We start from the raw sequence: 25,032 nt of genomic DNA on the forward strand, positions 1-25,032 counted from the left end.
TAATTCATAACTGTCCAGTGTCATCTCTGAATTTTCTGGAAATGGAGTTTATCCTGTGCTTACAGATGACTAGCGGTGCTTCTGTTAAGCTGATACGAAACCTAAAAGCTTACTCTGGAAAAAGTTACTGATTACCCAGCCTGTATTTAGTGTGCAAATATTGTAAAATGAGTTAAATGTACCATGCTTTTCCTGCGAGATTAGCAATGTACGGTCTGTTCAAGGCTTGCACATACATTTACCTTTATTTATGTGCGTAGTTCCATTTAAGCCACTAGGGCTACTTCCAGTACATCAAATCAAGAGTGAGTACAAGTCATTCTATAGTGAGATACTTGATCTGAAATGACAGATTAGGCAATTACAACAAACATGAGGAAATGAGGGTAACGGCAATGAGATTACACTGGAATTTTGATATGTTGTGTACAAACCACAGAAGTTCCTTCTTTCCTTGTAAAAGCCAGTAGCCAGGTGAGTTCCTCAGGCTCCAGAATTGCAAACACGTACATGTCACCTCAGGCATGTAAGTGGTGCCATTTTATTCAGCTGGATAAGATATGTAGAAAAATGTTAGATATAACTGTTTGCAGGGTAAAGTTTTGGCCACTTTCTTATGTATGAGATTTGGTACAGATATATGGTATTGGAGAACTAAAGTTCATAAAATGAGTGGAGAAAAAGGAAAAGCAAGAGTGGAAATGAATGAAAGAAAACAAAGATGGGAACAGATTAGCATACAGAATATCACGATAGGATAGGTGAACAAATTTTGACTGGAACAGGAACAGCAAACCATTTTACCAACTCAGATGTGCAAGCACCAGTAAAACAAAAAAAACGAGCAACCAGAAATGCAGAGCAATGCAATAATGTATTGCTTTCTGAATGTCCAGAGGGTTTCAGCAAATCAGTACAGATATTCTAAAGTCTCTTGGCTAATGCTGGAGAACAGGAGGGGAACGGAGCCCAGGTGATTTGAAAGTCTGTGCTGGGAGACTGAGCGGTCGCTGTGGTGGTCAGATTTCAAGGTTTCCCCTTGAAGCTGATGGGGGACAAAGCAAACCTCCAGCCAGCCGTCCCCCTGAGAGCTCTGCAGCAGAGAGCCTGCAGCCAACTAGGTGCTTTTCGTCAGAAACACTCAAAATAGTCAATTAACAAAATACAGAAAGCACAGGGAGGAAAGAGAATCTTTTCTGCACAAGCTGCACACAAAAACTTACAGTGGTTTGTATGATACGTAGGGAAGATATGTTTGTTTGTTCGCTTGCTTGCTTATTGTTATAGAACAGGATGACAAAGAGGCATTATGGAAAAGTAGGGGCTGCCCAAAGCCTTTAACAAAGAGGAAATACCTCACACACACTGCGTTTTGTGAAGCATACAAGATTTCTGAAAACAAACAAGCCTGTCTTCCCGAAACACTTTCTGGAGAATATATAAGATTTGAAACATTCTGGATATTTCATTCAGCTGCTGGCAGGAAAGTGCAAAGTATTATTTTAGAATTAAAAAAATACTGCTATCGAAGCAAAGCAGCCGGTATGTTCTATGGAGAAATAATCACACACAACATGCTGTCAAACGTGGAAGGCCAAAAATTTTATTGGCATGAAGAGAGGTGAGCAGCTAGGACTGAGAAAGAAAAGCGCTTTTTCTCTCAATGGTAGGGAATGGAGAAAGGGTATGACATGGACAACCTTTTCTCAATTTAGTATATTCTTCTCCTAATCTATACTTGTATGGACTACTGGCCTCAGTATAGTTTCAGTATTTACATATGAAACACTGCTATCTCATATGAAAGGATACTGTAAAATCCAGTGTCTTGGGCCAGAATTTCACGTGTTTGTGGTCTTTTCTTTAAACTTACATTGGAAGAGTATTAAGTGTGACAGGTAAATGTTTCCATCTCTCTGATCCCACATCCGAGTCCTTCTTAGAAACGTTTATCTGAATATTTAACCATCATCTTCAACATAAAATTGGCAGAGCCAAACTATTTTTTTCTATAGATAATTTTGTATTTCCTGCAGCCTCTGCCATCATCTGGTCAACAGTCCGTAATTTTTAGTGGAAAAAGAGACATCTTCAAACTTTCCCCTTTTGACATGCACATTTGTGCCCCTGACCTTTCTTTCATCTTGTTCTGAAGAACACCCTTTGTTTGAGGTTTCACCGCTCTCCCACATTTTCCAGCTCCACTGATTTGCCTTTTTTTTTCTTTTTCCTGGATAGTTTATTTTTAGCACCCCTGATTTTACTGATCTGTCTTACAGTGTTGCCCCACAGATGGCTGTATTTGCGCAAAAAGCATAGCGAAAGATTGATGTGGCAGCAGGAACAAGTGGCATAGGGAAGGAAGAGAACTGTCTAAATCAATTTTGCCACTGGCGAAAATGTAATATGGAAATGTATTCTGACTTGCAACTAAAGAAGAAAGGATAAAAGCCTTTGATGAACTAAAATATCTGCAATATCCATTGATAACAAAACATATAATATCTTTGGACTGGGCATGCAAAAATGGGCAATACTAATAAATATCAGTATGTAACTGGTAAATGCCTTATTGTATATTAGTATAGCCAGGACAAATTGCATGGGACAGAAATAGGTGTTGAATTCTGTCAGGCTTCTGCTTACCCTTCGTGATAGATAATTTGCCATACGCTGATTGTCATCAGTTAATGTATTGAGCACAGTAGATAAAAAAATATGTGCTCTGGAAGAAATCCAGACTACGATTTTCTCAAAAGGCATCATTAACCTGAAGATAAAATGAAAGGATATTTAAATGCAGAGTACCATGATGACAAGCCTAAGATAATGGATTAGTGTCAAGTAGAGCTATCTGATGTAAATGCAACCTCGCTGATCCAAGTTACAAAGTGGCAAGATACCAGTAAACAATGTGCAGGCTGAGAACTTTGCAAATTATTGGCATATCATAAAACATTAAAGATGAAGGCTTCCATAGCCATTTCGAACATCTCAGATATGTTAGTTACATCATCTAATCAGTTTCTGTAGTAGTCAACAAAGAAAAAAGGGTAGAAAATTTAAGATATCTTGAACTACTGGCCCCAGAACATGCCTACTGCAAGAAAGAATATCTATTTAAATAGGTTTATTTCCAGCCCCTAAGAGAGAGAATAGAAATAGTTCAATAAATCTGTGTGCCTGAACCCAAAATGTTGCTCCTAAACAGAGATGTCACTCAACTTTTAAGGCTCCAAAAATCTGCAAAAGTCTTCTTCATGAGCTTAAAATTTATTGAACATACAAACCTCCACTCCTGGATGTAATATTTAAACGCTGGAGACTTTTCTGGAAGTCAGGTGCCTACAGGTGAGGAGTTGCAAGATGCACATGCGATACCTGTGTATTTTCTTGGAGCTAGCTTTTTTTTAAAGGTCAGTTGCTATCACTGTCTGTATCCTTAGGTAGCTTCAATGTGTTAGAAAAATTAATTAAAACCAAGTGGGAGTTCGTTATACTATGAAAAACAGCAGGCTATCTTTTGTTGCACAACGCTGTTGCCATTCTAGTCCCCTGGGCTTTCCTTCTCTGTTACCCAGAACAGCCTGAAACTTCTGTTTTTCTACTTCGAGAAGTTATGTGCTTAGTCTCTGCCCAAAGGTGAAATTGTTTCTGAAAAGCCTGACCAAGAATGTTTTTGCTGTTCTAAGTGTGAGAACAGTGGGGTAGGGGCAAAATTGCATAAATGTTAAAGTGCCTGAGGGTGTTCTAAATAACTTTTTTCATCAATATCACTAGATGTGAAAAGGTTAAAAGTCACGGTGGAAATAACCCTGCTCAGGAAAGGCCTATACTTTTTCTAAAGTTGGTCTCAAATCAGTCAGAGGGTCCTTGAAGCAGCAGAGCCAGAGAACATTTAGACTTCTCTGATAAACTGCTTTCTGCTCAGATTTAGTCACAAACAGTGCCTCCATATTTTCATGCTGACACACTGAGTGCACCCCAAAGTCCTAGTGCACTGGTTGGCCCATTGCTGCATAATCCTTCCTGGGGTGGCTCATCTGCAGTGTGTCTACAGGTTCCCTTATGAATAAACTTGCATGGAGGAGGCTGATGAGAGAGGTATTCAGTCCCCATGGGGTCCCACTTCAGTGCACACTATGGCCACAGTCTTCTGAAGATATGGGACCTCCATAAGCGTCACGACAGGCCCTGTGGCCTTGTCTCTCTGCATGTCCTCATGCCACAGTTAGGTATCATCGGTCACTCCCAGGCATTTAAAAATATGTGCCATCTGAGTGACGAGGGGCCAAAGGGTGTCTTTGTCACTGTGCCCATGGGCGTATGCAGAAGCAGAATGTTCCTCCGCAAGAGCACCTTGCAATGTCTGTTGAGAAGCCTCAGGTCAACTGCAAAGAGGTCCGTGGACCTGAAGGCAGCATATTTTGCACCCAAGGTGCCAACTGCCAACCTGGACAGCATGTGGAGTAGATTCTAGGCAGGCATGACATCACACTTCCATTGTCACACACTGCCATCTGCGGTCATGCCAGGTGTTGCATGTCCGGCATGAGCACATGTTGAAAAAAGGCAGTGAGGGAGGTGTCCTCGGCTGGACCTGTACTGTGCAACCTCTGATTCTCTTGTTGCCACAGAACCATCTTGTCAGTGAGCAGCACAGGCCAGGGGCTCCCCATGGCGGCAGAGCAGGGCTGAGGCCAGGCTGGGATGGGAGCCCACAGGCGGGCCTGGCTCAGCAGGACCCATGGCCGGGGACGGCAGGGCTGTGGGTGCTAGAGACCAGCCCTGCTGCAGCATTGCTGGAGCAGGGGTTGACGGCCCCAGGGGCTGCTATAACATCCCCGGGCAAGGATAGTCAGGGGCTTTCACCATCCCTGACTTCAAGAGGAGCTCGCACAAGCAGAGCTCTGGTGGGAGCACTGGTGAGTGCAGTCACATTTTTGGTGGAAAACGACAGAGGTGGGGGTCTGTGAGGACTGGTTGCCTTTAATCCCCACTTAGAGGGCATGTGGTTTCTGATACAATGGCTAAGGCTGTGAGAGCCAACAGACAAGCAGTGGTAGGACACAGGACCTCTGTACAGGGAGAGCTTTCCAGAACTGCATCATCCTTCCTGGCCCCACCAGCACAGATGGGCCATCGGTGGGGCAGAGTTGCTGTGTGGCAAGCAGAACCGTAGATCACTCAACTGTGACAGCCGTGCTTGGGGACCTGCAAACACAGGCCTACCAGGTTGTGTGGTGATTCCCACTTGCAATAAAACATCCTACAGCCTCAGCTGCTGCCCAAGGGTGGGGGACATGAGCAAGGCACTCCGAGGAAGCCTGGTCCTCCTCAGTGGGTGAATTCTACATGCCACGTACAGCCACTGTCCTGTCCACACTGAGGCCACTGCCAGGGTGGCAGTTTCTTCACAAGCATCGTGCTTGTGAGTGTGCCCGCCTTCCTGCCAACAACTCTCGCAAGTTTGCTGTTTACTGTGATTGCTCTCAGTGTCACCCTCATGAAACAGCAATCGTGGCCTTCACCTCTTGCCCAGAAGACTCCTCCGCTTGAAACCACAGGACTACAAAACATGCTATGCAGTTTGTACACAGGAGACTTTACGTGCACTTGCATTGATGGTAAACTGAGTAAAACGCTGTGATGTCTTTTCTTCTCCCTGCTGTCCAACAAGGTACCCACGAGGTGGCCCTCCATCCAGCTTGACCTCTGTCATGCTGCAGAGGGGTGGATACAGCTCTTGGGTGGTGTGCTGACTTTGCCTGTCCTTCTCAAAAAGAAAATGATATTGATTTTAAATATGTTTAACACATGTTTTAGGCCACAGTTGTTCATTTCTAGAACCAGGTGTCTTTAGTTAGCCTCTTACTTTCTTTCATACTAGAATTTCCCTACTGTCCCAAAGTAATCAAGGCAGGAATTGGTGGATTTGGCTCCTCTGAGGACTGTGTCTGCCTCAAGTTCTGCAGAAGTTACTGTGTGTGTTGGTGTTGCTTCCTTTTTTTTTTTTCCTTGGCTTGTCTTCACAGGGTTTCTTTCCCCTTGATTCCTTTCTATTTTTGCATTAGATCAACTAAACACATGACACCTAAGACTTCACTCACTCTGACCCCCCTACACCCCCTGCACTCAGATTTGGCAAAGGATCATGGACAGAGATTTCTTCTCACCCAGGGGTAATGAGTCACAAAGTCTGGATGATTAGAAGGAAGGGTTAGCGTTTCACCTGCCTTTTGGGAGATCATTTTCTCCTTCAGATGCCATTCCTAATCCTATACTCACTGTAGATGCAGTCTACCACAAGACCTGCAGAAGTAAGTCCTCTTTGGAGACTGCAGTGCTACTTCTCACTCCCTGAAAGGTGTTTCTGCACCATGTTTATCCCTAAAAGGTTAGAACTGACACTTGACACTGAAACTTGTTCAATGTGGGGCTTTTTTGTTTCAAGTTGCAGTAAAGTTTAACCTCTGAGATAGTCCAGGTTTCTATTTGAGGCAACAACAGGGCAGTCATACTGCTCAGCAGCCAGGCTCTCCGACGTTGTCGTGGGGTTTATCCATAATGCAGGGGATGCAGATGCACCTGGGCTGGCACTACGTGGGTTCAGCTGGCTGTGCAACCACGGAGCACAAAGCCCAGTGAAGAACAGCAGCTCACCAGCCTTCCAGGCTGAGAAGTAAGTGCTCTGTGCTGCTGCAGCATTAATGCTGACACGAACCAGGTCAGTGGTGATCTTGAGATCCTCGTCTTGCCTTTGCTGTTTTATCTGTCCTTCACTTCTGTAGGGAATGCTGAGTTAGAACAAAGCAAAGATTAAGAGATTTGGTAAAAAATTATTCCCTGAAACAGTAACTGGCAACATGTAGCTCTTCTCATGTGGAGACATTTCTGCAACACCAGGAGTGTGTGTTTTAAGCTTCTAGACACTCCAGTTCACCACCTATTTAACTGTAAGGTCTGGGCCTTGCAATATAGGATCTGATGTTACCGATAACTGGAATTTTTTATTACACCCAGATCCTTAGCTGACATTTACAAAAGGTGGGATGAGTTTATGATCAATAAGAAATTCATGTAACTACAGAGCTGAAGAAGACAATAAGCAAATGATGCAATCTACTAACCCCAGACCAGGGAATATTTTGCACCTCCACACATGCATTCTGTCTTCATAGTAGAATGGTTCTTCTGAAGCCTCTGATATTGCCCATTGCTAAAGACAGGGCTCAATGGAGTAATTATCTTAGTCATAATGACAGATACTCCAATACCATCAATTTAAATTCTTTTCACAGTGCAGAATTACAGCTTGACAGCAGAGATCTCATGACACACTCCTGTGTCTGATTCCCCACCTGCCTCGTGACAACTGTATTGCTTGGTTACATGAAAAAAACCATCACTGCCTAAAAGGAAGACAAAATGATGATAAACTTATTTTTATGAATTCTTTGGCTTCTTTGTCATCTCCTATTTTCTTCCTGCATTTTTTTTCCTTTTTTGCAGGATTTTACATTTATTGGGACTGAATCTTTTCATTGCTTGCATCTTCCCACTGCTCTGATGTGCTCGCTTTCCAGTTTGCAATTTCTTTCTATATGCTAGAACCTAGGATGCAATGGCACCATTAGCCTTTTACTGGGTTGCAGTTTACACCAGTGAAAAGCCTGCCCACCCGAAAAGTGAGTTTAAGGTCAAAGGTTGTAAAAGGTGTGGAGGGATGGATGTTTATTTTAGTTTTGTTGACAAAAAAGGAAAAAATCCCCAGCTTACAAATTGGGTTCCTATCATCTGGTAATAGGAATGCAAAAAGACTGATTTTTTACTTTATTTTATTTTACTTACAATTGTGAGACAAAACACTTGAAGCCTGAGCACTCACAATTAGGATATTAAGGATGTACCATACTGTTCTGAAGACTGGAGATACTTAAACGGTTTGTATTCTAACACTGAAGTCATAGGTTAATGTAAACATTTTATCATATATCCAAGGCATTCCATTTTCCCATGACATACTGTAGCCTCATGTCAACTTGTTGTCTATGAAGAAGCTGTGTGAATCACCTTCTGGCTGTGTCTGTTGTCTTTCAGTATAGAAAAAGCACAGATTATGATCTTGGATTCGTGCTTACCATTTGAACAGTTAAGGTTGGGTAAGACGAATTCTGCCCTCAGATTAGTCAAGTATCAGAAAACATATCAAACGTTCCTTTCTTCCACAGCATTACTAAAAATCTAGATAGTGATTCTTGCAGAATTATTTGGTCTAGTAAATGCTCAAAACCACAGTGCTATAATTAGTCAGTGATGATAGCTTACATAGTTTAATTTGCAAATAAACTCTTATCTCATTACTAAGACCCTTAAACCAATTTTTCCACAGCTGGAGGATTCTGTCAGCCAGATCACAACAGGCAACTGGAGGGAAGCATTGTGGGCTCTTTGCAAGGATTTTTTTGCTGTGCAAAGATGTGAGCTAGCCGCTTGGTAGCTTTTATTACTCTTTATTGCACATGAATACTTGATTTAGTGCCTGTGCAGCACCAGAGACGTGGAAGGGACACTAAAGCCAAGTAAAAGGCATCGAGAGTCCCCCATGCGGGATTAAAGTGTGTCAGGACTTAAAGCGTCTCAGGACTAATGTAGGGTTAGAACAAGTAGAGGAAGAAAGCACAGGTTGTGAGTCTTCACACCATACCGAACTGTCATTTTTACCCTTTTCAGAGTCCCTTTTCCCTGAAGGAGCCAGGCTGAGCTATAAGGTTACCAAGGGAGGTAGGGCTCCCCAAAAGACTATTTTTGTCCCCTGCTTGGAGAGAGGAAGGGGCTGGTGTGTGTGGGATGGAGCTGGCACGGGCACCCAGACCCAACAGCTCAGAGGCTTTGGAGCTGCCTGTGTAGCTGTTGAGAGGCTTGAAGCCAACCTTAGAGGGAAGTTCTGGGTCTGTTCAGCAGCAAATACACCAACAGTAAGAGGTTTTCCATTATTCCCTTTGTTTAAGCTGAGGCGTTGAGAGAGCGAATTATACGAAAACAGGAGACGGAACGCTACTCTGGAGCATCTGCTCTTGAGCTTCATTGCATTTCTGAGTCCAAGCCCATGTTCCCTGCACAGAAACCAGAAAAGAATAATTCTAAACATATTGCTAAAACCAAGAATTACTCTCAATACTGATAGGTTGGGAAGAGCCAGGAGAGGAGAGTGTTAACATCCTCAGAACACTATGCCCATGATGGCCTGCTTTCTTTTTGTCTTACTGCTAAGCAAAACACAGGATGCATAAATAGAAACACTGAATATAGACTGCAGGAGATTATTTTAGCACAGTATGAAGACATGATGCCAGTAAACCTGTAATTTGAATATATATTTTTGTTGCAAGATCTAGTGTTCTCATCAAAACATACATAACAAGAGCAATGAGGCTGTCAGTTCTGACCGTCCCAGTAGTATTGCAGAATCCTGAAGGAGATTACAAAATGCTGCATTCAGTTGAGAAATCAATTTAAGCAAAATTCTTAGAGAAAATAGATTGTTATCTACAGCAAAGGGGAAATTAAGGGCAAGTGAAACTTCACTAAAGTATGCCCTGTTTTGGAGAAAACAGGGAAGTTCTAAGCCACAAATGGAGTTGAGCTTAAACCATTTGAGCAATTAAACTTGTTGAGCTACTTTAATTGCAAGAAGAACAATCCATAATATCTAAGCATTATGTTTGCTGAAATGGAAATGGACACTGACAGAATATAAGGTACTTCTATACCAACTGCCAAAGAAATATTCACAATAATTAATGTATGGAATGAAGTAGCAGGGCAACAACAAAACCATATATGATGTTTTAACAGGTGCTAGGCAAATCTTTGGGCATCCAAACTGACTAGTGCTCCTGTTGCTAAAGAAAAGCAGCAAGATGTACCTTGGGGGCATTTTCCATTTCAAAGTTCCTTCGCCCCTATTGCCCAAGGATTCACATTAGAATGTATCAATGGGCAATTTTTTCATCAGTAAATAGAACTGATCATTTGGTATATACGTAATCCTAGTGCCATTCTCTAGAGGCAGGTAAATGAAAGATGGTTTAAAAATAGCTGTATGGAAAGAAGACTCCTTTCCTTCTTTCATATGCACTGACAGGCTTGGAGGGGAGTGTTGATGGCATTTACTTTCCTTGGGGAAATACGAGGAGCTATTCCAATGGGCTTGGCCAGAGTTTGCCAGAGCACAGCCTTGCCATGCACCCCCAGTTCTCTGCAGCTTGGTGACTTTCCCAACTCTTAAGTCCCTTCCAACGTAATGAAATTATCTTCCCTTGCTGTTTTGCAGGTATTTCCCGTCCCTTCTTGTTTTTCAAATGAATAATCATGCTTAATAACATTTTGTCCAAAAGGCCAAGGCTTCGGTACAGCTTTGGAAATACTACATGCTGTGAGTTTTCATTTACCTGTTGTTTGTGCCTTTCTTTAGGCCATTAATAGAAAAATTAAAACAAAACAAACTATATCTTAACGTGTATGATACTCTAATAAATATCTTTCCTGGCACACTAAACATAGTGTCTCAGTGTCAGCGCACAGAGCAAATGCAAGATCAATTCTTTTCAATCTGTCTCGAAATTTCCAACTGTGATCTGTGGAGAGCTGCCTGGTGGTCCCCATAGACTCGTCTGATCACATGTTGCTGGCTCCTCATCTTTTCCAGCTGCTAGCTTCTAATAAAAGCAGGGAAAATGGTGTTCCACACAAATAATGACTACAGTTGCCCCAGGGGTATTATGTGAATGTGTACTGGAGAAAAGATAATCTCCACAACCCTGAAAGCAGGAGAGGCAGAGTTTGCAAGACAGTCTCTGTTGAATTGTGATCTACTGTATGAAGAAGTTGGACATTTGAGTGGCCTTTCAAGTCCCAGTTTGATTAACCAGTTAAGGGCCATTCTTTACCCCCATTTTCCTCCCTACATTTGTAAGACACTGTTATAAAGCAATTTTCCTCTAAATCTAGACTGCTGGAAACTACATGTAGGGTAAGATCCTTAGCTCCTGAGGCAGGGGCATTTCTGTGCCAACGCAGGACTTTTAAATGGTCCTACTCTTAATCTAATTAATTCTCCAGTCTAGTTTATACTTTTCTCAGTCAATCCAGAATTCAAACAAAACTGTAGGCTGTATGAATAAGCCTGGCCAAATGGGAATTTTCTCTGACTAAAGGCCAAGTCTAGCCTCTAACGAACAGCCTGTGTAGTAATGAGTGTTTGGTTCCCTTGAAAATTGCAATTGTATGGAAATGTCACAAGAATACGTGTATCTTTAAATAAAGAACTGGGGGTTTTTTTGTTTGTATTGCTTAAAACCACATGACTGAGGTTTTTTACAATGCAGCTGTTAGGAATGACTCCAGCATAACCTCCTTTGCAACCAAAGGGAGGCATGGAAACTAACAGATCTTCGGATAAGAGGAAAATGAGTTGTAGCTGTGCTTAGGCTTGTCACTTGCTTTTTTCAGAAGACAACGTGAGTCAAATCCTGCCCTTGCACCCATGGGGCTGCACTGTGGGCTGCAGAGTTGAGGGGCTCAACCTGGCACAACCCACGAGGGGCTGCCTGGGCTTAGCCTCCTGACACCCCCGTCACCTCCAAGCACTGAAGCTGGGGAGATCCCTTTGACGCTGCAGCCCCTTTCACGCTGTTCAGTCAGTGCCCTGCAGCAAATTCAAGGTCTGATTTAATTAAATCCTCTCCATATCTGTCTTTTTCTCCTGTTTCATGCTTTCCTCTCTAGAACAAATCCTGATCCTGGCATGTCCTTAGGGCTACAAGAGATTTATTTTAGCTAAAATAAAACAGAAAGAGAGATTCAAGTACCTACTACTGATCAGCAAATAGCTTTTATTCCAAAAGAGAACATGATGCAAAAAGTATCCTCTAGACGGAGGATTGTGGAGGCATATCAGTGGATGTTCACACTCAGCATGGCACTTACTGCTACCCTTTCGACAATTATCACCTCCCAGCGAGCCCCGGGCTGCTGAGCTGATGCAGAGCCGGCTGTCCCACCGCGGAGGGTGCCAGTGAGGTTAAGTACTGCTGAAGGGGCAATGTCTCTGATGCGCTGCCGCAGCAGAGCCACGATCAGTCCAAACCTCATCTCTGGGGGCTCCCTGGCACCGCTCCTCCCTCTCAGCCCGGTGCCGTTCTGTCCCCAGAGCACGAGCCCCACTTCTCCCTAGTTCCGGGCAGCAGGTGCTTATGATTCTCAGCCCCAGTGCTTGCTAACACCGTGGGCAGATCCCATGAAACGGTGGTAGCCACAGTCAAAGACATACAGGGTACCCTACTGCGGTTATATCTTCTCCTTGTAAATGACTACATAGAGCAATGGAACTTTTTGGAAAGGAAATTAAAGCAGCAAGGTGGATGGCCAGGCAGAGATGCTGGGGTCAGATAGGGGAGGCAGCATATTATATTCTACAACAAAAGAACACAATGGAAACTGCTGGGAGGGAGCGTGCTTCTGGCGTATTGCTCTCGCCCTCCAAAACATGGTTGTGTGGTTGTAGCAGGAGTCAGTGAACAGCTCTGCTTATTGTGTGGCTACTCGTTATTTCAGCCCACCGCAGATGCAGGGTAGAGTTACCTAAACATTCAATATTCACATTCTGAAATATTCCTTTAATTCAACAACCATAAAGACTAGAGATTTTACACTTTTGAAAATGAAAGAGAACTGTACAATAACTTGCAGACACACATAATAGCTTTTTACAGGAGCTTATAGACAGTTTTCTGACTACAGTTAAGCTGTAATGAATGTAAAAGAACACACACCGGCTTACAAGAAAGAGACGAGGAAGATAAAAGAAAACCGATTTACTTTTAAAGGCCTGTTGTTAGCTAACATAAGATCAAAATTTAGGTTTTGAAAAACAGTACATTTTTACCAGGCAAAATCTAATGAGGCTGATTTTTAAACAACTTAGCACAATTACAGTGATTGCAAGAGCAATTTGGGTAATTACATGCGGAAATGACCATAATTAGCCAGAAATGAACAAGAACCTTTCAGATATTCGCATAGACAAGATTTTCTTCATCTTCCTGTGAGATGTTCAGTGCTTACTACAGGCTCCTTCCTTTAAGTCAATAAAAAGGTGTGGTTAGATGAAAGAAAGAGTCTGTTGTATATTAAAAAATGATATGTAATAATCCAGATACCTAAAAAACCTCAAACTGTGGGGAGAGTTCTGAATTGTTACACAAGACCACTGGTATTTTTTGGGAAGACTGGATGTCCATTGTTACAGTAGCAGCACCAGTGACACATGGAGTGGCATTTCAGTATGCAAATATGGAGGGGGATGAATTGTGAATTTTGTATTGAGGTTCTGCCTGGCATCATGTCAAAAAGTTAATTTCAGTGCAGTAAGAAGAAAGAAGAACAATTTTCGGAAGGGTTTGATATTTTATTCATATTTAGATTAGGTCCGGAGAGATGATGAGAATGTTAATTGGTCTCTCTGAAGAGACGGACGTTCTCATCAAGAAAAATCATCTTAAGCAATTGGGTCTTTTTTCTTCATTATTCTTTTTTCTCTTTTAATCTCCTCTATATGAAGCTAAAGAGAAGCTGAAGAAAGCCAGGCCGAATGGCAAGAAAATGAGCACAGGAACAGAAGTGACTTCAACAACAGTCAGCTGATGAAGGGAACTGTGGACAGCAGGGACAATAGTCAATGCAGGTCCTGTCTTTCTGCATAGAAATGAGTTGGCTAGGACCTCTCATAATTGTTTATGATAATTATTATTGCTGTTATCATTATAGATCTCTAAAGGGAGAGGAAAGTAGCTGACGGGAATTTATGGCAACTTTAGAAACAAAATGGTGACTCTGCAGAAACTTTGCCTGCTAAAAAGCCACAATGGGTGGTTGTAAGAATCTTCTCTGTTTAAACAAGTGGTCCTGGTGATAAAGGCTTCCCAGCAGAATGCTCAAAATTACAGTCCAAAGTGACTATCACTATAAAACTCAACATGCTGCTAGCAGAGTTGTGCTTCTGGCAAAACTCACCCTTGTTATTGATCAACACAGTGAACTTCCTCTGTGAAACTCATCCATGGCCCAGCTGGACCAGGTTCGTACATAAATACGACAAAGTGGATTGGCTTTAAAGCTCTGACCAAGAAGGTGGCAAAACCAGGGGGGACTGTGCCGAAGCCCTGTGGTTCAGCTCTGACAGATTATCTCCTAGATTAATATGAATTTTCCAGTGTTCAGTGTTATTTCAGTTGGCTAGAGTACTCTTGTTTCCTGGTGTTATTCCATCTCTGTTAATGTTTTATATCTGCCTTTTGACTGTTTTTTTCCGCTGAGCTCTCCTGCTTCCTTTAGTGTTGCTACTAAACATGATGCAGGAGCCTGGTAGATGGTTTTGGGGGCTGTTGACTTTGCTTGGACTTTATGCCCATCTCTGTCACACCGTGTCTGGCTTGACCTAGTCCTGAGGAAGAAGAGTAGCCATGTCATAAACTAGTGTGAAATACGTCCTTTTGTTATGATAACAAAGGGCAAACCAACCCCACATGAGTAAGGCAAGTAGTAACACTACCTGATGTTGTAGCTTCTCGTCTTGAGGTAAAGAAATTATGGACAAGGAGTGAGAGGGAGTAACTATTTAGCTAGCCTTCCTCCCAGGCAGGAGACTCACTGCTCTCCCTGCACACTGCTGAATTGTTGCAGAACGGCTGCAGTCAAAGTGGAGCAGTTTGCAGGGACATCTCTGCTCAGTGGGCACTAATGGCCACCTGTCCTAACAGGCTCCACCTAGAGGAAAGCTCATATTCATCTGGGGCTGCAGGGTGAGAGCTTTTTCTGCTCTTTGGCTCTCTCCCCCAATAAACTCCTGTTTGGTCAAGTCCATCTGTTTGATTTTCCTTTGGAGATGTGACATGCTGGCCATTTAGGTAGGGAAAAGGTAGTTTTCCTCAGAGGCCAGCTGGAGGCTTAAGCTGATGTTTCCCTGGTCACCCCTGAGAGAGAGCCTGCCAGATGGGTAATGTGATGCCAGTCTCCGAGCTGGAAACATTTATGGAAATAATTATGCGTGATGGGAGACTGAGCTTGATGGCCTCACGATCTCAAGCCAGTGCTGCATCCCTGTCCTGTCCTCTCCTTTCCTGTCCTACCCAACTTCTTATGTTGCAGTTGACACTGGTTTCTGAAGAGGCAGAAAATGCAGGATTGTTGCTAATGAGGAAGCAGTAAATGCCCTTGTGAATGTCTTGGGCTGTAAGAATCCATAGACCAGCATAAATTTGGGCTGAATTTGGTTTTGGTTTCTGCTATCAGAGGAATGAGTTCAACTAAATTTTTCCACCTAGGTAGGATATGATACCTGCTGAGCATTGTCTGTCTATGAATACTACTTGAATGTATAGTAAGATGGGGTATAACATTCTGATTTAAGTAAAAAATGTTAATTTAAAAGACGATGCTTAGTTTGCCATTTCAGGGAGTAAGTGGATCAGAGCTTCAGCTGACCCATGACTGTGTGACTCCATCAAAGAGCTGTTATAGTACACACCAACGAAGGGGCTGGCTTCAGGGCTATGATTACTTTTGGCCCATATTATGTACCCTGACTTTGCAAATGAAGTGAGTCTGCTCGTAAAGTAAACATCCAGCACTCTCCATGGAAGACCTGGGAAGCAACAATGCCTGTCTGAAATGTGCTCCCATGTAGCTCAGTTTCGTATGTAGGTGTCAACAGCTCTTTTATGGGCTGCTTGGGATGCATCAGATGTAAATTATATCCTCTTTTGTTAAAGTGCCGCTAAGTCTGTCCCAGCTGTTTAAAACTCAGCCCCTGCATAGTCTGTGGTGATCATTTTCAACACTTGCTTTGGCAAACTTTCATATCCTGGAGAGGTTCAACTGCAGTTAGCTTCAGCAGTGTAAAATTAATTACTTTTGTATATTCCTGTGCTGTAAGCACTGGGTGCAGATACTGTGCTGTAATATTAGATTAAACTGAGTACATTATTAGCTTTATCAATGATTCATTACAATCATAACGCCAGCCGAAAGGACACAGTGTACCCATTTACCAGTGTGCCTCTAGCAAACACTGCAACACACACAGGTGCTTTTTTTGGAAGTTCCTTTATCAAGGAATATAAATTAGTAGAAATTTCCTGAGTCAAGTACATATGTTTCAAGTAGATTACATCAGAAAGAGGAAAAAAATCCTGCATCTAACTTACGGCAAGGTGCTCCAAGATGGGACTCTGAGCCATATGTTCCAGGCACCAGGATTAATACAAAATCTGTGTGACAGCAGACAACTGCAGACTGAGAGCTGACCATTTGTAACGCTGATTGACAGCTGTGCTCATGTAATTCTGTGTGAAGGCTCTGGAGCAACTGAACACAGCTGTGAGATAAGTTTGAATGAAAAAAAGTGACTCATGAAGTATCTCGGAAGCATGTGGCATTTGAGGATTGCCCACCCCCCAGCCATCTCCTCCCCGTGTTCCCCCAACCTTCTGGAAGGAGCCAGCTCCTGGATTCATGAGCCCATCAGTCTCCTCCACTGAAAAGTTGTTCCTCTTTCACTCATCCCTTCACAGCAGGTCCTGAAGGAAGGGTGGGCACTTTTAGTGCTATTAATACGTAGAGAAACCTCCACTAGTAACAACGAAGAGAACGGGAAATTTTCTCTTCCTTTCTCTTTCAGGCCAGGATCAGAAGGGATATTTCAAAGAGCAGAGCTCAGCTGGTACAGCTGCAATACACAATTTCAAGGCTTCCCAGTCTTTTTGAAAGCCAAGGCATTGGCTTGTGATAGATATGTACACTTGTCAGCAACTGTATATTCATCCCTGTGGGCTTGAATCGGATCTTACTACACCCCAGTTTGTCCCTGGTATAACCACTGATTTCAGTTAAATTAGTCTTTATTTACTGTGGTGAGTATGAAGAAAGGCAGGTTTGCTAAGTACGGCAAGTCGCACGAAACCAGTCTTTTTCTTCAAGGGAGGCATTAGTCACCACTGCAGGCACTTTGATTTGTTAGTCTGTACACAGCACAACCAGGCTTTTGAAAAAGCAAAAGAGCATTTGTGTGGGTTTTCTGGGGCGTCCAGCACTCTTGTAAACCCTTATGTTGGTTTGGGTAAGGTTCGTTAAAATGAGTAATTGGCCACTTCAAGAATGAATCAATGAGATTCCAGAAACAAACCTCACGGGAGGTTAGAAGCAAGGGTTGCTGTGTACAAGACTGACAAGGAAATGCATGTGTCCCAAGAATAGCCCACAGCTGTTTACAGGGCATCTCTATTAGGACCTGCAGGATGGGAGAAATGCCACGTGTCTCAATATATGATAAATATTACTCACTGGTAATCGTTTGAATGCACCTGATAGAGCTCAAAGTCCTTCTAAGAAAATAAATAGCTATTAATGATAACAATTACATTACTGAGGTCTTTGGAGCCCTGCTGGTGTCTTCTGACCCAGGGCCAGGAGATTCAGTAAACCACAAGTAAGAAAATTAAACTTCCTGAGATTAGGTTTCGTTTCACTGTAGGTGAATCTGTATTGCTACTGGAAAACATTTAGGATTTTGACTCAGAAAGAACTGAAAACTACTGACTACTACTTTTGCCATTTGCAGGTGGGAGTAAATGACATTATATAAATTAGAAATCTAAATCATCAGAGTTAGGTATTTAGCCCAAACGAACAGAATCACAGAGTGGCTGATATTGGAAGGGACCTCTGGAGGTCATTTGGTCCAAGCCCCTGCTGGAGCAGGGCCACCCAGAGCCGGTTGCCCAAGACTGTGTCCAGCAGCTTTTGAATATCTCCAAGGAGGCAAATTCTACAACCTCTCTGGGCAACCTGCTCCAGTGCTCAGTCACCCTCACAGTGAAAAAGTGTTTCCTGATGTTAAAACTCACACATCGAGTCTCAGTTTTCATGAAATGCACACACAAACCATTTTGGAAAGTAAGAAATCAGGTTTTACTCTCCTTCCTTAAAAACTGAGCAAGCAGAATAGACAATTTCTACAAAAGACAAGTAAATAGAGGAATTTTTAAAAAATTTCCATGAAGTCCTTCTTCCAAACATTTTCAGCCAAACCTAATTAGAAGGGTAATATACTAGCAGCTTTCAGAAAATTTACCCATTCCTTTTACATACACTTTTGCAACATCACTGCACTTCACCTTATGCGTGAAGCATCTCCTTGAAGAAATCTGGAAGGTCATGTCTTTGGTATGCCTGTTTCAGCTCGCTGATGCTGCAACACCAGCAGGAAAACCAGCCACTGTACGTTAGCTAGGCTACAAGGCAGCTGGGGAAAGGCAGTGCTTCATTAAATACTCAAGACATATATATATATATAATTCTGGAGATATTCTATGCATATACATACATATTTAAAATGCTGGGTATTTAAATCAGTATGTATGTAACATATGTATATACCAATGCATTTTTGTGTATGTCTGTGTGCATATATATGTACCCACACAACCATATGTATATAAGCTTATTTTATTTCTCCATCATCCTCTTCTTTCTATACTAGACTCCTTAGATCATAAGCTTGCTAGATCAGATGCTGTGCCTGTACTGGTGCATCTTGTCTTGAAGGGGGAAATGAGGGTATTCCTGTAATATAGATATTAATTTGTAGCTCAAAATCTGTGCTCAGAGAACACTAAGGCTGCAAAGTCAAGCAAAGATAGGAAAGACCAGGATTAGGGAGTCTTGTGCCACTTTAGTTCAGTCTCCTTTGCATACCGCTAATTACCTGAACCTAAATTCTGCTTTTCCTTTTTTCGTTGCTTCATTCACTGTATGAAATGTGCAGTACTAACTTACTGACCAACGAGGCAAGATTGTTTTTCCCCTGCCTGTTCCACATGTGAATTTACACCCTAGTTACTGCATGCTATTTAAACCCTGCTACTAAGAAGAAATTACTGTTTCCTCATTTCTTATCATCGGTGCTCATCTTTCTTGCTTTGGAGTGCCTCATGAGTTTCTGTTCACAACACCCTCTCTTCAGTGGGAACAATGTCCATTGCTGATGGCAAACTGAGCTAGATTATGGTCAGGTAGATTTGATTTGGTAAAACTGAGATCGTTTAAGGTGAAAAATTTGAAAATTTGGGCGACACAGTTTGAGATACCTCTAATTTTTCACAGTACCCATCTCCAAATTATACTTATCATTTCGAAGCTCATCTCCTGAAGACTTTGGTTTGGTGCTCAGCTCTTCTGATAAATGAGCTCAGAGAGCACCAAGGCAGACCTTAAACCCCAGATCACAGGCCCAAGCCACTAAGCCATAGGAACCCAGCTGTGGGTTATGTTATGCTCAAGACACCCAAGAAGTAGAAGACGGCTCTCCAAGCTCTCTTCGTCTTGTGGTGCGAGTCCCCATACATCCCATGGTGAGAAACTTTGATTCAGTGCTGCTCCAGGTCAGCACACGTCACAGGATCCACAAATGAAATTTTGGAATGAATTAAATATGAAAATGAATAATGCACCTTGTGCAGCGCTCCTGGAGAAACCTAGTTTGAGACCACATTTAATTTCATGCTCCTCTTAAATATTACATTGTCGTTGCACTATAGAATGCTAAAGCAAAAATGACGGGCTATGTCCTTGGAGCGGTGGCGGAGGTTTTGGCAGCCAGGCAGGGAGAATTGGAGCTGCCGGCCCTTGGGAAGGTAGCAGGGGCACTGTGAGCTGTGGAATGGGTGAGCTGTCTGGATATTTCATGAAAGTCATCCTCCTTGACAGCATTCCTGGTTTTCAGGTCGGACTTAGTGTCATTAAGTTTCAAAGTCAATCTTGGGTGTATTTCCATGGGGCTGCCGTTTCCTGTAAAGGTTCTCCAGCTTCTCATGGCCTCTGACACACTCACATCTGTTTGCACTCACTTTGGGCTCAGAAACATTTCTCAAGAGAAGGGGCAAATCAGGTGAATTTTTCTAAAAGAAGAGGTGGATTTCTGGAGCACAATTTGTTAGCATTGCAGAAAGAGTGTAGTTAGTAAGAATTTGCCTCCTTTCAAGCCTTTGGGCTAAAGTTTTTTCTTCACAAGCTCTTTGGCTGTGCTCTCTGCGAGCTGTTCCTGGCTTCGCTGGCACAGCCAGCCTTTGTACGTGACTGCAAGAGCCCCTGCGTTTCTTGTGGCCTTTGAATTTGTGCCCATGCACAGAGCCGTCACCAAGCTCTGCGCGCTGCCTGGGCTCCAGCCTTGAAGGACTACCTGAGATGCAGCACCAGCTGAAGAAGATCGCTGAGGCTGTTTTTTGGAAACTACCCACAACTACACAATAAGTTTTTCATCCTTGTAATTCATAGAAGAGACATGAGCTGTGTCTGGATGGTGCCCCATGCCTGCACCTTTCTGCTACCCTGCAGTTCCATACGACAGTACGTACAAATAGAGGGAGATCTAGGCATCAGTGTTGCAGGGCTTGCTCTCTCTTGGATCACCTGCGGGCCATGGAGCTGGCACCGCAGCCAAATGCTCACCAGGTGATGGAGAAGGCAGAAGTCTGAAAGCACAGAAGATTGCTGGGAAATGAGCACGCAGGGTGAGAGTGTGCATGGCTGGAGATGTAGGGACAGAGAGGCTCAGGTGTGTGCCAGAGAGGAGGTGGGGGAGGATGGAGTCCTTGATGTGGGGCAGGCTGTGAAGGATGTGATTGGGGGCCCACTGTGGGAAAGTGGCAACAGGATTTCAGGAGGGGTCAGTGGGGAAACCAGTATGACATGCCTGGCCGCAGGAGCAACAACATATACAACCTTCTTCCCTTATATAGCTTAATGCTGGAGAACAAGACTACCAGGACATTAAAAGGCTTTTCAGGGACACACGAAAAACCCAGGCACGTTTCATAGGGGCTCTGAGAAGTGGACGCATGGTAGAGAGTCCAGTCCCCGTGTACACGGAGGGGCTGAGCAGCTGGGCCACCGTGTGATGTGCCCTTTTGACCCATCTGAAAATTTGTAGCCGGAGTTAAGCTGCAGTGCTTGTGGCAGTCAGGGGCTCAGCGTGATGATCCCAGGAGCACCTTCTAGCCCTTTCTCTTTAGCTCAGGCATGTGTATCACTGCCTGACACCTCATCTGAATGCATTAGGTTCATATAGCAAACAGCAGCCCTGCTGAGCCCAGAAGTGGGACTGACCTCTACATATGCCCTTTCTATGTCTTTTACTAAAGCAGAGGTATGTTGGAGGGACATACACAGTTTTCCATGTGAATTGGACAGAATAGTTCTGTTGGAAGGGACCTGCAACAATCATCTAGTCCAACTGCCTGACCGCTTCAGCGCTGACCAAAAGTTAAAACATGTTGTTAAGGGCATTGTCCAAATGCCTTTTAAACACTGACAGGCTTGGGGCATCAACCACCTCTCTAGGAAGCCTGTTACAGTGTGCGACCACCCTCTCAGTAAAGAAATGCTTCCTCATGTCCAGTCTGAACCTCCCCTGGTGCAGCTTTGAACCATTTCCACGTGCCCTGTCACTGGATCCCAGGGGTCAGAGCTCAGCACCTCCCGCTCCACGTCCCCTCCTCAGGAAGATGCAGAGAGCAATGAGGTTGTCCCTCAGCCTCCTTTTCTCCAGACTAGACAAGCCCAAAGTCCTCAGCAGCCCCTCACAGGACATTCCTTCCAGCCCTTTCACCAGCTTGGTTCCACTCCTCTGGACACACTGAAGGACCTTCACATCCTTCTTACATTGTGGGGCTCAGAACTGCACACAGTGTTCAGGGTGAGGCTGCACCAATGCTGAATACAGCAGGTCTTCACCTTTCTGATGCCTGTACACTGGATTTCATGATCAGGGTTTGCACTAGGGCTAGTTCTCCTACTAATGATCAATGAAACTCATGTTAGTTTTAAGAAGAGCAGGAATGGACTGAGGAATCTGCGAAATTTTAATTTCAGGTAAGAGGAACTTATGTAGTTTACCATCAATTAGAAATAATTCAACTAAACCTGAAAATTAAAATATACTCAAGAAAACAATGGGAGGGAAGCAGCTGAGTTTTTTCTATAGTTGCACAGCAGCAGGGCTCTTTGTTTCATTCTTGTATGGATCAGAGAAAATAACTCTTCATACTGGAGTTATCTGACTCCACAGCCACTGCAGTAAATCATTGACTTTTTTTTTTCTACTATGTCTGGCAAGGAACGGGAAATCTGTTACTTGGGCTTCAGAAACAAGGCAGGAGCATGACATTCAGGCCCCTGCTTCTCCAGTTTGCGTGCATTGTATCAGTGGTGTGGATCACTGTGAATTAATTGCTATTGCCTTTTATGTACTTTAGCTGGCTACAGCTGTTCAAGACACTTTTAAATATCCCAACAACTCCAGTATTGTTTGCTGACACTTTCTAAATACTTTACTCAGCATTTGGTTGTCTTGATACCATCGAATGCCCTGTTTCATTTGGAGGCAGCCAGAGGCTTTGGTTAAGGGCCTGTACAGGTGTTGCGGAAATAATCCAGGGCAATTCTGGTACCATCTAAAAGCCGTACTGTTTGTTTTTCTGCACACACCGGCTGCTTATCACAACTGCCTGGAAAATTCCATACATGCAGTGGCCCCAGAACAGATCTTTGTGTCAGTACAAGAAAAATGGTTTTTTTTCACTTGATTCACTGGCAGTAAGTCTCCAGTAGGTAAAGCATGTTTGGTTTACAGTAGGAAGGCAGAAACATGAGAGCGCGCTTTACATTAAAAATTGATAGTTAACCCAAAATTCTGCTGTTGGTGGCCAGAAACCTGCCCCCTTGCCATGGCCCTGGCTCCCACCATCACCTCATGCTTTTGTGGAGCTACGCTGTGCGTAGGTTACAGCTGCGTGCATTTGTGCCAGGGCTGCGTGCCAGTACAACTCACTATACTCACAGTTTACACAGGAACACCCTGCCATGGGTGCAAAGCACTTGCTTTCTCCAGTGCTTATTCCTCGGCGCAGCCAAGGTGGTGGTACTGGCTCAGTGGAAACCCAGAGGTCCTGGGCACAGGTGTGCCGGGGAAGAGGAAGGTGCTGGTGCGGCTGGGAAAGCCAGAGCACTCCGAGCCGGGGCAGGGCGTACCTGTGGATGTACCCAAAGGGCCCGAGGGTGTTCCAGGCCGAGCTGCCAGGATCTGACCTCTCCAGCTCTTTCACAATAACGAACTGGAACCCAAGGCAATAACTGAGGCTGAGACTGGGCTGAAGGGGCCTGTTCTGTGCCTGAAGCATCGTGTCGGGCCACTGTCTCAGAAGAAGAGTAAGCAAGAAATTGTGAGCCAGCAAAGCAAGAGCTCTTCCCTGTGCCTTGCTTTCTTCTGAGGTACTGGCAACGTGCTCTTCACCCCTACTATATCACCTCTCGGCTCTACTGAGAGGTGCTTTGGGATGGCTGAAAGGGCTCTGTAAAACCTGTCCTGCCCTCCACCTGCTCTCTTTGATTGAGCAGTGCAGTACCCTGTGCCCAGCCTTTCCCTCCCTCCTCCGCCTCAGCCTCCAGCCTTTTCTTGTGCAAACATGTGTAGGGTTGGAAACAGCTGTAATCTGAGTGACAGGAGCAGTATGGCCATTCCTGGGTGACCTAGAGCATGTATGCCACAGCAGCCAATGTCAATAAGGACCAGGGAAGCTGTGGCCCTTGTAGTTGTCCTTGTAATCCTGCAAATGGCGTATGTGTGGGGATTACCTCTCCCTGCTGTATCCCTGGTCTGCTGCACAACTACAGTGTTAACTAAACTCTTTAAGGACACATTCCACCACTACTCAGATACAGTTAGCTAGACAGATGTCTAGGCTGAAAATCAGTATACCAGGGAATGCCATGCAATGAATTAATGCAAGGAAATCACAGGTGTCTCTGGAAGTTACTCTGAAACCATTTCGATGTCGTAAGAGGGTGACTTTCCTGAAGATGTTCCAAGCCCTCCCGTAGTAACTGGTGAGCTCATGGTAAGGCTTCCTGCACCAGCACCCAGATTTGACTTTTGCTCTGCAGTGTAAACCTCTTCACTCTGGCTTGGCTTTGTTGCCTCCTTTAATGTATTCTCCATTTTTACAACTGGTTTAGCAGTGCCCTCCCCATGACCTATCACATCATGATTATCTTCCTTATTAATCATATCTAACATTCAATTGGCATGTTTTGACAACCTTATCCGTGAGATTTGTGTTCTCATTTGACCTTAGCCTGTCGGGGAGGGGAGGACAGAGAGTCCTTGAACAAGCCTCAGCCCTGGTGATAAATACTGATCAGAAGAAACATCTTTCTTTGTGACCTCTTGCCATTTTCTGGAAGAAATGATGAGGGAGCCTATTATTAGGCTGAGTGCCTGCACCAAATGCCACAGGACCCCTTGCCTTCACTGGGTTCAGCAGGCACTGCCAGAACACACACAGTACTACACCACGTAGTACTTAATTGTCTGTTTTAATGCGAGGAATCACATGCCTGTTCTTTCCCAGATCTCTCTCCATCCTGCTGGTAGCGTCAAGAAACGTACCCCCAGTCAGCGCCTGCCATCACTTCATGAACTCCAGAGCATGAGCTGCTCTGAAGCTGCCCTGCTGTTGCTCCTGTCAGGTCTCACCAGTAAACATGCAAGAGTAGTCTGCTACTTTGGGTTTCTAAAGGGATTCACAACTACTTTGGAAATGTTTTTTGTCTCAAAAAATGGCAAAATGTGACAGACCTAAAGATTAACAGACGAGTCCACTGCAAGACTAAGAGCCTGCCCATGCTCATATTGACACCTCCTAGACTGTGAATCATGGCAGAGAATCCCTCTCTCTTCTGTGCTTTGTAAAGCACGGTAGGCTTTTGTGGTGCTAGATACCTGCTGAGGGAAGGCAGGACACCTGGTCTCAAAGCATTTAGCCAGGTAAGGCTTCTGCAGGGCTTCCACAAACGTTTTTCAATTCCAGAAAAAATACAGAGCCAGGCCTTCATGATTTAGCCCATGAATTGTGA

General features: G+C 43.8%; 1 protein-coding gene across 1 annotated transcript in view; it reads right to left on the reverse strand.

Moving 5' to 3' along the window:
* PABPC1 (poly(A) binding protein cytoplasmic 1) overlaps positions 1–25,032 on the reverse strand; it is a 338,028-nt gene that overhangs the window by 198,033 nt on the left and 114,963 nt on the right. The gene's annotated exons all lie outside the window — the stretch shown is intronic.

Source organism: Caloenas nicobarica, chromosome 2 (assembly GCF_036013445.1).
Source record: "Caloenas nicobarica isolate bCalNic1 chromosome 2, bCalNic1.hap1, whole genome shotgun sequence".
Taxonomy (NCBI): domain Eukaryota; kingdom Metazoa; phylum Chordata; class Aves; order Columbiformes; family Columbidae; genus Caloenas; species Caloenas nicobarica.